Source organism: Macrobrachium rosenbergii, chromosome 27 (assembly GCF_040412425.1).
Source record: "Macrobrachium rosenbergii isolate ZJJX-2024 chromosome 27, ASM4041242v1, whole genome shotgun sequence".
In the NCBI taxonomy this organism is placed as follows: Eukaryota; Metazoa; Arthropoda; class Malacostraca; order Decapoda; family Palaemonidae; genus Macrobrachium; species Macrobrachium rosenbergii.
In genome coordinates this window covers 37,531,562-37,544,508 of record NC_089767.1, presented here as the reverse complement: position 1 = coordinate 37,544,508, position 12,947 = coordinate 37,531,562, and the positions used below count along the sequence as shown (strand labels likewise).

Genomic DNA, 12,947 nt, shown 5'->3' with positions numbered 1-12,947 from the left:
ATATATATATATATATATATATATATATATATATATATATATATATATATATTCCAAAGGTCAATGTTATCTATTCCGTTTAAACGGCCTTGCCAATGACTCGCGCGCATTCTATTTAAATCATCTTTGTTTACGCTTTGACGATCTGGTACAGTTGCAACGTGTAGACAGTACTGTTTTCATCTCGCTGTTTTTGTTATCCTTTATCAACGGTAGCGATGTTTTTGTTATCCTTTATCGAAGACACCAATTTTTTTTTATTCTTTATCGAAGACAGCAATGTTTTGTTATCCTTTATCAAAGACAGAACTGTTTTTGGTATCCTCTGTCAAAGGAAGCAATGTTTTAGTTATATTTTTTCAGAGAGCAATGTCTATGTTATCCTTTATCAAATGCAACAATGTGGCTTTTTTTATCCTTAAAGTCGGCGATTTTTTTGTTATTCTTTTCCAAAGATAGCAATGTTTTAGTTATCCTTTATCAAAGACAGCTATTTTTTTGTTATCTCTTATCAAAGTTAAAAAATGTTTTTTATCCTTCAGCAAAGACAAAAATGTTTTTATCCTTTTCAGAGAAAAAAGTTTTTGTATCCAAAATCAAAGACAGCAATTTTTTTTATCCTTTATCAAAACAGCAAGGATTTTGTTATCCCTTATAAAAAGACAGCAGTGTTTTTGTTATCCTTTATTAAACACAGCAATGCTTTCTTATACTTTATCAAAGATAGCAAACTTTTTTTATCCTTTATCAAAGACAGAAATATTTTTGTTATCCTTTATCAAAGACAGCAGTGTTTTTGTTATCCGTGATCAAAGACAGCAATGTTTTTGTTATCCATGATCAAAGACAGCGATGTTTTTGTTATCCTTGACCAAAGACAGCGATGATTTTGTTATCCATGATCAAAGACAGAAATGTTTTTGTTACCCGTGACCAAAGACAGCGATGTTTTTGTTATCCGTGATAAAAGACAGCAGTGTTTTTGTTATCAGTGATCAAAGACTGCAATGTTTTTGTTATCCGTGATGAAAGACAGCATTGTTTATGTTATCCGTGATCAAAGACAGCAGTGTTTTTGTTATCCGTGATCATGGACAGCAATGTTTTTGTTATTCGTGATCAAAGACAGCAATGTTTTTGTTATCCGTGATCAAAGACAGCAATGTTTTTGTTATCTGCAATCAAAGATGGTAATTTTTTTATTTATCCGTAATCAAAGACAGCAACGTTTTTGTTATCCGTAATCAAAGATGGCAATTTTTTTTTATTTATCCGTGATCAAAGACAGCAATGGTTGTGTTATCCGTGACCAAAGACAGCAATGTTTGTGGTATCCGTGATAAAAAACAGCAATGTTTTTGATATTCACGATCAAAGACAGCAATGTTTGTGTTATCCGTGATAAAAAACAGCAATGTTTTTGTTATCCGCGATCAATGACAGCAATGTTTTTGTTTTCCATGATCAAAGACAGCTTCTTTTATTTTCCGGATAAAGGTCCAGTTGAATGTTGTTCCTGGGCACATGGGCGAGGAAGGTGGGGTGGGGATTGCGGCGGCACCGTCTTGGATTTATGGTGACGTTTGTGGGAAGTGGAGGTTTCCGGATGATTTAGGCCTATCAGGGGCCCCTGAGGCCTATGTACAGTAAAGGTTAGCTTGCTGAATACCAAACGTATACGGTGGGTTTTATTTTGAATTTTTTTTTCTCGTTTTTGTTTTAAAGGAAATGATATGACAAATATATATTTTTTGAAAATGGTTAGCCATCATGACCCAAGTACTAGGACAATATATATATATATATATATATATATATATATATATATATATATATATATATTTACAGTATACATACATACATACATACATACATGCATATATATGTATACACATACATAATATGTACGTATGTACTGTATGTTTGTAAACATACACACATTTATACACACACACACACACACACGTATACATTTCATATAATCCTTTCATTGAAATTCGACTTCCCTAGAGAAATATTTACATCGCGTAATATCGTTCTTTAAAGCCTCGACTAAGATTCTAATATATCACCGTAGGGCCTTATTTACACAAAGCTTTGAGAATTCCATTCCAGCTCCTGGACGCATGATACAGCGTTGCATAACTCCCTTTGTTCCGCGTGACGTATTTAATTTTCCGTATAATACAATAGAATTTCGTTCTGGCCCTTTGAACGAAAATTATTCGTAACATATGGAGAGGTGTGTTACGTAAACTTAATCTGGATTTTATCGCGTTGAAATTCCTCTTTGAATCGAGGTTATTTTTGTTATTATTTTGTATTTTGTGGCATTTTGGGCTATTAGTTTGATTTTTATATGGTTAAGAGATCTGGCTGTCACGGTGTGAATAGAGATGGATTATAGTTGATCCCATAGGACTTTCGTATGTTCAATAGATTTTTCTAAGTTAGATGTTTTTTGATGGCCTACAATTTCCCCCTGACCTTCAAGAATGTAGAATCTTGGCGTTTGTACTGTGGAGAATTTTTAAACTGATGATGATGGAATCTTAATGAGTGGAAAAGGGTTGTGTCTGTAATGAAAGAGCTTATGTTCGTGTCTCTTGTACATCATAGAGAAACGTAGAGAATTTCATTGGGGAAGTTGAAGATGGAAAAATAATCAAGCCAGTTGAATCCAGAGTTGACAGCTTTTACACCGTATGTTGACGGGTTTAATTTGAAACTGAAACCGAATTACGGTATTCTAGAAGTAAATGTTGTATTCTGGAAAGTTGAAAAACTTTAGGATGCGACTTTGTCCTTACAGAAAGTAAAAGGAAACACTTTATAAATGCAACTAACTGGAAGTGAAGTGCTGGTATTTAATACATCCCATGAAAGTCACACTATGAATATGTCTGTCAGGTTTCATCGAATTCCGTTCGCCCATTCTTGAGATATATTACTAAAACACCCAGCCACCCACCCAACAACAACACACACACACACACACACACACACACACACACACACACACACACACACACACACGTTAAATGAAGTAGCACCGAAGAGAGAGGATATATCTCCCTTGGAGGTAGGCTTAGCGAGTACTGTATAATGATCTACCCAAATCATGTTTCTACTTTCATTTATGCAGAAAGTTTTGATAGACGCGAGAGAGTAAATTTCCATATTTTTGAGATAACGAGACCTAAAGGTGTTAAAATGCAGATTTAGCCAAGAGGGCGGGGATGGGGGTGGGGTATGGTGGCCCAGTTGGGGGTGGAGCTTTGGTACCGACAGAGGAAAAGAAAATGAGATGAATTTTTAAAAGGTTCACAGGGGACTGGATTTCGCCGACATTAAGGTACAGTAATTAATTCTGTATTAATTGTTTTGTTTTTGTTTTATGAAATTAATGACTTAATTAACCTAACATTGTTTTGAAATTTCCTGGTATACGTGTAACCGTTCCGAAAGATAACTGTGAAAGGGAAGTAATAACTCTTTATTTTCGATGTCTGTATTGAGAATGGCAGGTACATTCTTGCCAGGATTCTATCTACTGATAATTTAAAATATATATATATATATATATATATATATATATATATATATATATATATATATATTATATATGTGTATATATATATATATATATATATATATATATATATATATATTATATATGTGTATTATATATATATATATATATATATATATATATATATATATATATATATATATATATATATATATATATATATATATATATATATATATATATATTATAATTTGGAACATTGCTATTTCATCGTCCCTCAGTCTCAGTTCCGTAATAATACGATATATTTTTTTTATATTGTGCTAAAAGAAAGTATTACTTCATGTTGATTACCAGAACTATATTTGCGTTATGGTCTTTTTTTTTTTTTTTTGTCTGTAAACCTGTGGAAGTTTCGTGCACAAGGATTTCATTCTCGTTTCCAAGACGAAAGGATTAATGTGATAGTTGTTCTGTCTTATTTTCTTTTAACGCCATGTTCTCTTAGAAGAGGATTATGATGATAAAAAACTCGCTTGCAAAAGATTTCTCTTTCATTTCACTTCCTCCGAACGAAGAAATAAAGATACTTCATCAGCGGATAATCTGTAACCTTCATTCAGTATTCCTCCCGTAATTAGAGTCTCACTGCTCCATCTCTGTTCACTATAATTCTTTTTCTCCCAATACGCGTTTATTCGAAACTTTACCCCTTTATCTAAGCATTAGACTCGATTTAACCTTGGTAGAAATTCGAGGTTTTTAAATGTTTTTGTTGATTTTTGTTGATTCCCAAGTGGAGAGTGAAAATTAGGCCACTGTAATACTTTTCTTTTTTTTTTTTTTTTTTGCGTACAATTCTCTTTTCCGGGAAATGGGAAATTTTTTTCCGGTGTGTCTTTTAATGGGTCAGAAACGTTAAATGTATTCTGAATCCTTTTTGAATGGGCGGTATTCAGTAGTATTCACTGATTAATTAGGCAGTAAGCGCACACCTACGCGGTCGATGGATACTCAGTCCTTTCTATATTCTTTTTAGCCCCGTAGGGGGTTAGTGCCGTTAGTGCACCTCACGCTCGGTGCACTGTAGGCATTACTTAAGGTTCTTTGAAGCGTCCCGTCCTTAGGCCCCTAGGTACAACCCCCTTTCATTCCTTTTCGTGTACCTCCGTTCATATTCTCTTTCTTCCATCTTACTTTCCACCCTCTCCTAACAATTGTTTCAGAGTGCAACTGCTTTGAGGTTTTCCTCCCGTTACACCTTTCAAACCTTTCTACTCTCAGTTTCCCTTTCAGCGCTGAATGACCTCATAGGTCCCATCGCTAGACCTTTGGCTTAAATTTTATATTCTGTTCTCTATATTCTTTTTAGGTGTGATTCTTTGCTAAATCTGACATTTTAGTGATAGATGCTTTTGAAAACAAATGAGGTAATGTTATAGCAAGCATCTGTTGAAGCGGACGGACGCTCAAGTGATTCTAAATTCATAGGTCTGATTCTTCGTTAAATTTGACATTTCAGTGGTTGGTGCATTGAAAACAAACGAGGCAATCAGAGAGCGAGAATCTGTCAAAACGGGTATGATCTTACACTAATCATACCTTTTCTCCCTCTCGAAAGTTAGAAGTCTTCTAGCAATGCAAAATTTACCTCAGACGTAGCAAATGAATTTAGCAGAGTACTGTTACTTAGTGCAATTAAAATGATGCACTGTCTGTTACGATCGCTTATTTTCGGAGATATGTTGATCGTACTTTTCCTTTTAAACGATATACAGTGTACTTTCTAATTGATCACTGATTGTATTAAGTTCCAATTTTTCTCTCTCGATGATAGTATGATATAATGTTCCAGAATGATTTGCTTATCCAAGCATTTGAACATTAGAGGGATTAAAGTTTCTAGATGTATATATATATATATATATATATATATATATATATATATATATATATATATATATATATATATATATGTATATGAAGTGTTAGTCATGCATTTCTCTCTAAACGCTGTAGTTTGACGGACTTACAATATGTTTTCCAATTGATCAGTAATTTTTATTAAGTTCCAGGTTTTTCTCTCAATGGTAGAGTTATATAATGTTCATATATATATATACATATATATATATATGTATGTATGTATGTATGTATATATATATATATATATATATATATATATATATATATATATGTGTGTGTGTGTGTGTGTGTGTGTGTGTGTATGTGTGTGTGTTTTATCTACAAACTCCATTCTCTTGCCAAGACAGGGGCCAGTTTACTCTAGGTAATGTCAGAGTTTTTGAGTAAATATTATCCTGGTCTTGTAGACACAGACACTCGGGCTTATCACCTTTTGACAACCAACCCTTCCGAAATAACCGGTTTATTTGTCCGGGACCTGCTGTACCCAGATGCTGCTTAAATCTTATTACAAAGGGGTGGAAATATATCATACAGAGTTTTTTTTTGTTTCGCTGAAAAAATTAAATTAATTTTCTCTGTTATGGCTAAAAAATAAAATAAACTTTTTTTCCGTTACGGCAAAAAAAAAGAATTTATAATTTTTTCTGTTATGGCTAAAAAAATAAAATTTTGATTTTTTTTCTGTTATGCCTAAAAAAAATAAATTTCAAATCCCCTTTTTTTTGGTATGAAAGAAATTAAAATATTTTTTTCTTCTATGGCTAAAAAAAAAAAAATAATTAAAATCTCGAGTGAACCTAGTTCTCTTGGACACTAACTGCATTACCGTCCTATTACCATGCGCTGCGCGCGCTTCTATTTTTTACTCTATTTTTTAACTCTCGTTTTAATCTACAGAATTAACATACAGAGCAGGTCATGTGAAACTGACGTGCTCCTGGTTTTTAAGGAAGGATTTATGCCTGGCCTCTAACGCAGATCCCCAGAAGTTGAGAAGGAGGAGGAGGAGGAGGAGGAGGAGGAGGAGCTTTTGCCCCCTTCTCCCCTCTCTGTGAGGATTTAAAGTGGACGGGACATCTTGTTTCAGGCATTTCTGGTAGAAGGGCTCAGGTATGGGGTTGGGATTCTACTCCAGGGGATTAGAGGGGTGCTTATAAGGGATCGGGACGGTACCAGGAGTACACTCCGAGGGATCAGAATACTCCTTCTCTCCTCCTCCTATTTCGAGAAGTGAGGGGATCCTGTGCTTTTGCGTTAAACCTTTGGCTGGTATGGGTTAACGTTGTGACGTCAGATTGTGTATGACGTATGACGTAAGGGAGATTATGAGGTTTATAAGAGCGTCGTGATATTTATGCCAGTTTGCCGTCGTAGAGGGTAATTTATTGTATCACTCTTAAAGTCCTCCTGAGCCTCTGTAGGCTCATAGAGTTCCTCGTTGGACGAGTCGGTAGAGTTCTCGGATAGCACTCTGCTAGCCGGAGTTCGAGGCCAATGAAGAATTGGAGGAATTTATTTCTGGTGATAGAAATTCATTTCTCACTATAATGTGGTTCGGATTCCACAATAACCTGTAGATCCTGTTGCTAGGTAACCAATTGGTTCTTAGCCACGTAAAATAAGTCTAATCCTTCGGGCCAGCCCTAGGAGAGCTGTTAATCAGCTCAGTGGTCTGGTTAAACTAAGGTATACTTAACTTGTAGGCTCATAGGGCAGGCGCTGATCTCCTGTTTCTTAGGCCGACAGCCAGTGGGATCTTACCTGTTGTATTTATACAAGTTCTGGATTACATACAACGACTGCTAACTTATGCAAACAGAAAAGTATTCATACATGTTAAGGAAAATTCAGATCGAATTTTCTTAAAAACTGCCCATTAAATGATCATCTCTTCAACACAGACGTATTTATACACTGTAAGGAAAATTCTAGTCGAATTTCCTTTAAAACGTTCTCATTAATTGATGGTATCTTAACCCAAAAGTGTTCATAGAAATTAAGGAAAATTCTAGTCAAATTTCCTTTAAAAAGTAATGCTCATTAACTGACAGTCACTAAGCTCTGTATCTTAGGAAAAGTTCAAATGACATTAAAGACGAATTATATATTGTATATCATCATGTAATGATAGATTTTGTACCAGAACAGGAATCATTGCTATTCTTAGTTAAGGAAAATTCTAGTCAAATTTCCTTTAAAAAGTAATGCTCATTAACTGACAGTCACTAAGCTTTGGATCTAAGGAAAAGCTCAAATGACCTTAAAGACGACTTATATTATATTTTGTATATCATTATATAATTATAGATTATACCAGAACAGGAATCATTGCTACTCTTAGTTAAGGAAAATTCTAGTCAAATTTCCTTTAAAAAAGTAATGCTCACTAACTAACAGTCACTAAGCTCTGTATCTTAGGAAAAGTTCAGATGACATTAAAAACGACGTATATTTTGTATACCATTATACAATTATAGATTATACCAGAACAGCAATCATTGCTACTCTTATTGCTGCCTCGTGCGTCTGTTCGTGTCAGAGGTACCCGTCACCCATCACCCAATAAAGCTTATCGACTTGTTTGTGCACACCTGGCTAATGTCTCTATAGCTCTCGTCGTCAGGCATCGAATATCTATGAACGGTAACACGTAAAGCCTCTGTTCTCCGTCGGCCTTTCTAGGTACGTCCTTTTTTTCTTTCTACTCTTGTTTTTGCCTTGTAATATCCGGGAAGCGACTGGACAAATTTCTTTTTAACTTGTATTCCTGCGAACATCACTCTTTTCATTAATTAAAGCGTAACTTTTGTTGTGCAGTTTTTATGCAGTGCAATCTATCTTTTCTAGATATTTTTTTTACGCCATCATGGCCACCTGTTATGTGTTCGTCTATTTTAATTGTTTGATTTTTCGACAATTCTGATTTGCCGGAACTGAGGTTATTTTAGCAGATTGGGACGCGGTAGAAATATAGAAATATTGCTTTGTTTCATTCAGTTGTATTGTCAAGCAGTGTCATTGCTTTTTAAAGCACTGAAAACTGTAATTGGTGTCATATTTTTTTATATTTGTTTGATTTAATATTATTGTGATTGTTTATGTGTGCTGTGATATATTCATATCTATTTATAGATATGAATATATCTATAAATATGCAGTAGTCGGAATTAAGAGAGGCAGTAACTGCTTATGTAGAAGCATATATAAAAAAAGTTAATTATTTGATCCGGCATGAAGGTCGATACATCAGTTGCCTTTGACTTTGTGATCGTAAATTGAAAAGAAAATTGATATAAAAAAAGAGAATGCAACAAACGTAAGGTGATAATGGAGATGAAACTACACAATAAAAGATTTTAATGTTGGAATGAAACCTGTATGAATGAAGAAACTGAAAAGTTCCGTAAGCATCTTATTAACACGTATGCTATCAACACACATAATTTAGCTTGCGTTTTCATATTTTGTAAAAGTGTTTGAATTCTGTGATTGACCACTATCACATTCTAATACATTATGTACACATCAACACTTTCTCCATTTTGGAAACTGTTTTGTGAGTGTGATTTTAGTTTTCTGTAAAAAAAGTCCCTCCGCACTTTTTCTGCCCGCCCTCTGATCTTAAGGACTACTAAGGCTAGACGGCTGCAAATCGGTATGGTAATCATCCACCCTCCAATCATCAAACATACCAAATTGCAGCAATGTAACCTCAGCAGTGTTTATTTTATTTAAGGTTAAAGTGAGCTATGATCTTGCGTATGGCAGCGCTATAGGAGAGTCCACCACCGGGCCGTGGCTGAAAGTCATGAGCCGCGGCTCATACAGCATTATACGCTGTGCAGAAAACTCGATTGCGCCAAAGAAACTTCGGCGCATTTTTTACTTGTTTTTGTTATGAATAAACAAGACTTTACATTTCTCTCTCTCTCTCTCTCTCTCTCTCTCTCTCTCTCTCTCTCTCTCTCTCTCTCTCTCTCTCTCATTTACAATATTTTAAACCTTCAACTACCTTCTTTGTTACTGCATAATTTGCAGTCCTGGCTAATCAAAATCAGGTCTACGGAGGAAATTTAATTTATAAGTTTTTTATTTTATATAATTAATTTCAAGGTAACTCATTGTTTCAGATATAGCTTAACTTAGTGATAGTTTTGTATCTAGTTCAAAGGTCATAGAATTCGTAAAGATCAATTTGGTAATTTCACGTGTATGAATTTAATAAGCAACGTGAAATTAGAGATGTATAGTTTATAAAAAAAAAGATATACAAAACATCTATTTCTCTATTGGATATATCCGTATTGGAATTGATTTTTTTTGCCATAAGAAAGGCTTCTATACTTAGGACTTAGTGTATGTCTACAAGTAAAGTAAATTTAGAATTTAGATACCGCAGAGTTATTATGATTCTATTGCCCATTCAAGTTCCAATGATCATTCACTATTTTTAAAAATTCCAGTAAGCCATACACACACACATACACACATATCTAATGAATATGAATTTTCTTGGTCCCATTATTGCATCATCATACTGGCTCGTAAGATTTTTCTCAATCTTAGAAAATATAATTTATTAAGTTTTTATATTTTTCAAAAATCAATTTCAAGGTTGATGATCGTCTGTCTGAACTAAGAGACAGTAGCCAGGTCGTAGAAATCTTTATGATCAGTTAATTATTGTAGACGTATGAATATTGTGAAATTAATTTTATGCATATGCAAAGTTTGTGTTTTTCTCTGCCCGTAATTGCATCATCATACCGGGTCGTCAGAATGTTCTCAAGCGGAGTAGTTAGGTTTTAGAGCAAATGGCTTCGTGGCAATTAATTTATCCACTTCAGGCTTTTAAAGTTCTGTCGGGCAAATGAACTTCTCGTCAGATTCTCGAGTCGCAGGATACTTGTCATCGAACTTCCGTCAACTTCCTTATTTGGAAGCGATCCTTCTTTGTTTTTGTATTCTGTTTCCTCCGGTGATTTCTTGTCGTTTCATTGTTCCCCTAAATATTTTTTTTTGCATAGTAATCATAATCGTGTGCGGAAATCGATAAAGAAGCTTCGACACTTTTCCAAGGACTTGCGCGATGGCTCTTTTTGGTCGCCCGGAGAAGACCCGGGGGGAGGGGTGGGGCTTCGTCCCCCCTTCCCTTTCCCATCTCCTAACTGATTCTTTTTTTTTTCATGTTTTCAATTTTCCATGACACACGGAGCGATTGGGTTGGCCAAGGACTCCGAAAGGAAACCGACTCTTAAAGTTGGGGTTTAAAGAGCTACCTGGCAACTGTCTCGACCACCACCTACTCCACCACCTCCTCCTCTCCTTCCTCCACCACCACCACCTGTGTTTCTCGCAAACTCAACAGAGAGACTCAGAGAGCTCAGTGGCGCACGAACTTTGAAGGTGGGAAGGCGGACGGAGGATCCACTCCCAGGATGCCTTCCCGCGTTGCCCTACTCGCGAATATCTTATAGGAAGGAACCCGTTGTGAATCTGGAGGTGATTTCAATGGTGTTTTTTTCTCGCTCGTTTGATCTCGAGAGTCACTGACGTTCTCGTTTATATATTTCTAAACCAACAACAACAAAAAGGCGCAAGAACATTCTTGTCCAGTTGATTATTTTTTAAAAAAAGGTTTTAGTTAGTTCTAGTCGAGTTCGACGTTAGGATAAAATTTTCGTCTTGGTAAATTGTCAGGCGTTTAGATATGACGTCATGAATTCCCCCTGGGCTGGTTAAGGACGTGGCCAACCCTTCGCCCCCTAATATAAGCTGACTTTTGGAGTTATGGAGCGACATATATATTATATACGTCTTCGAAACCGTTAACGTTTTCTAACGCGACCTTCTGAGACATTTGCAACCGCTCGGGCGAGACAATAATGTCAACAGAAAACCACTGGGAGTTCAGGAGAAGCCGCGTTGTTGTCTTGTGTTTGTTTACGTTCTTGCTTTGCATCCGTTTGACCTTGATATACTCGACGGTAGTTGCGTCGTGAATGTTTTTACAAACGTTCAAGAAGCTCTCAGAAGAAAGCAAACGTTTTCAGAAGCTCTGAGAAGAAGGCATACGTTTTCAAAAGCTCTGAGAATAGAGTAAGGCTTTTCAAAAGCTCTCAGAATAGAGTAAGGTTTTCAGAAGGTCTCAGAATAGAGTAAGGTTTATAAACTCCCAGAATAGAGTTAGGTTTTCAAAAACTCTCAGTATAAAGAAACGCATTTATATAAATTCCATTAACGTATTCTTCCCCTTCACGTGAATATTAAAGGGATTTTTAATGAATTAATTCTCAGATTCACGCTGATTTCATTTTTTTTGAAGGATTTAGCCCACCGTAAATTTAATGTCAGTGCAGTAATAGTAAAATAAATATATCACGTAATAACTCGACAATAACAAACTCACAGTTAACGCAAGAAAGAAAACGAACTTTCACTAAAGAATCACAAAGCTCCTACGCAGGTCTTATTAAGACTCTCTCGCTTAGCAAAAGAAAAAGAAGAGATGAGATAAAATAAAAAGGAAAAAAAAGAAGACAAACTTTCATTAAAGAATCACAAAGATGCTACGCAAGTCTTAAGACTTTCTCGCTTGGCAAAAGGAAAAGAAAAAAGTATAAAAAAAACTCTGGAATACATTCAACGGAAAATTCCAGACCCCACTTTGGGATGGAGAGAAACCGCGTTGAATTTCCTCGCGTGTAAAAAGAAGGACGGACGACAACGCTTCTTCTTCTGCTGCTGCCAGTCGCGTTGAATTCACTCGCTTTCGGGACTGGTAGTCGTCAGTCGTTGCATTCGTCCACGCAGTCGTCGTATTGGCTGCGAGGTTCCGCTGTTTTTCTCCTTCCAGTGAAGGTAAGAGATTTCACGAGGTTCTATTTTTTTTTAATCTTGGCGTCATTTAGAATGGTCTGTTTATGCGCGGGTTTATGTGTCTGTATCTGTAGCTATCTATTTGTCTGTCTAAATGCATGCATACGTGTGTGTATACATACATATATATATATATATATATATTATATATATATAAAAGTACATACTATATATACATATATATATATATATATATATATATATATATATATATATATATATATACTATATAGTATCTATGTATGCATGTATATGTGTGTATAGATATATACACGTGAATAATGTGTGTGTATGCGCTTGTGTATAACGCAGAGTAGCAAATTGCGTGTTACTACACAAAAACAAACAAATTTTTGTATAATTTCAACTTTACTGCCAACTGCGTTAACAGCCTCGTAAATGTAGATGCGAATGGAAGACCCAATTCACGCCGTTTTATTTGTACGACCAAGTTCATTTTCTGGTGCTGGTACGACAAAACTCTCCATCTATGTTAACAGTCAAGATTATGAGGTCGCGGAAGCGTAAAACAAAATAGAGTCACAACTGGTATATAAAGTATCTTCTTAGTTAGAGACGTATAGTTTATAAAAAAAATATACAAAAC

The 12,947-nt window shown here is 35.3% G+C and overlaps 1 protein-coding gene across 1 annotated transcript in view; it reads left to right on the top strand.

Annotated features, from left to right (window-relative positions):
• The first annotated feature begins 10,846 nt into the window (after positions 1 to 10,846).
• Positions 10,847 to 12,947, top strand: part of LOC136853645 (glycine receptor subunit alpha-2-like) — a 293,524-nt gene continuing 291,423 nt past the window's right edge. The window contains exon 1 of the mRNA XM_067129482.1: positions 10,847 to 12,322. The gene's annotated coding sequence lies outside the window, so the exon portion shown is untranslated. The remainder of the gene's footprint in view (positions 12,323 to 12,947) is intronic.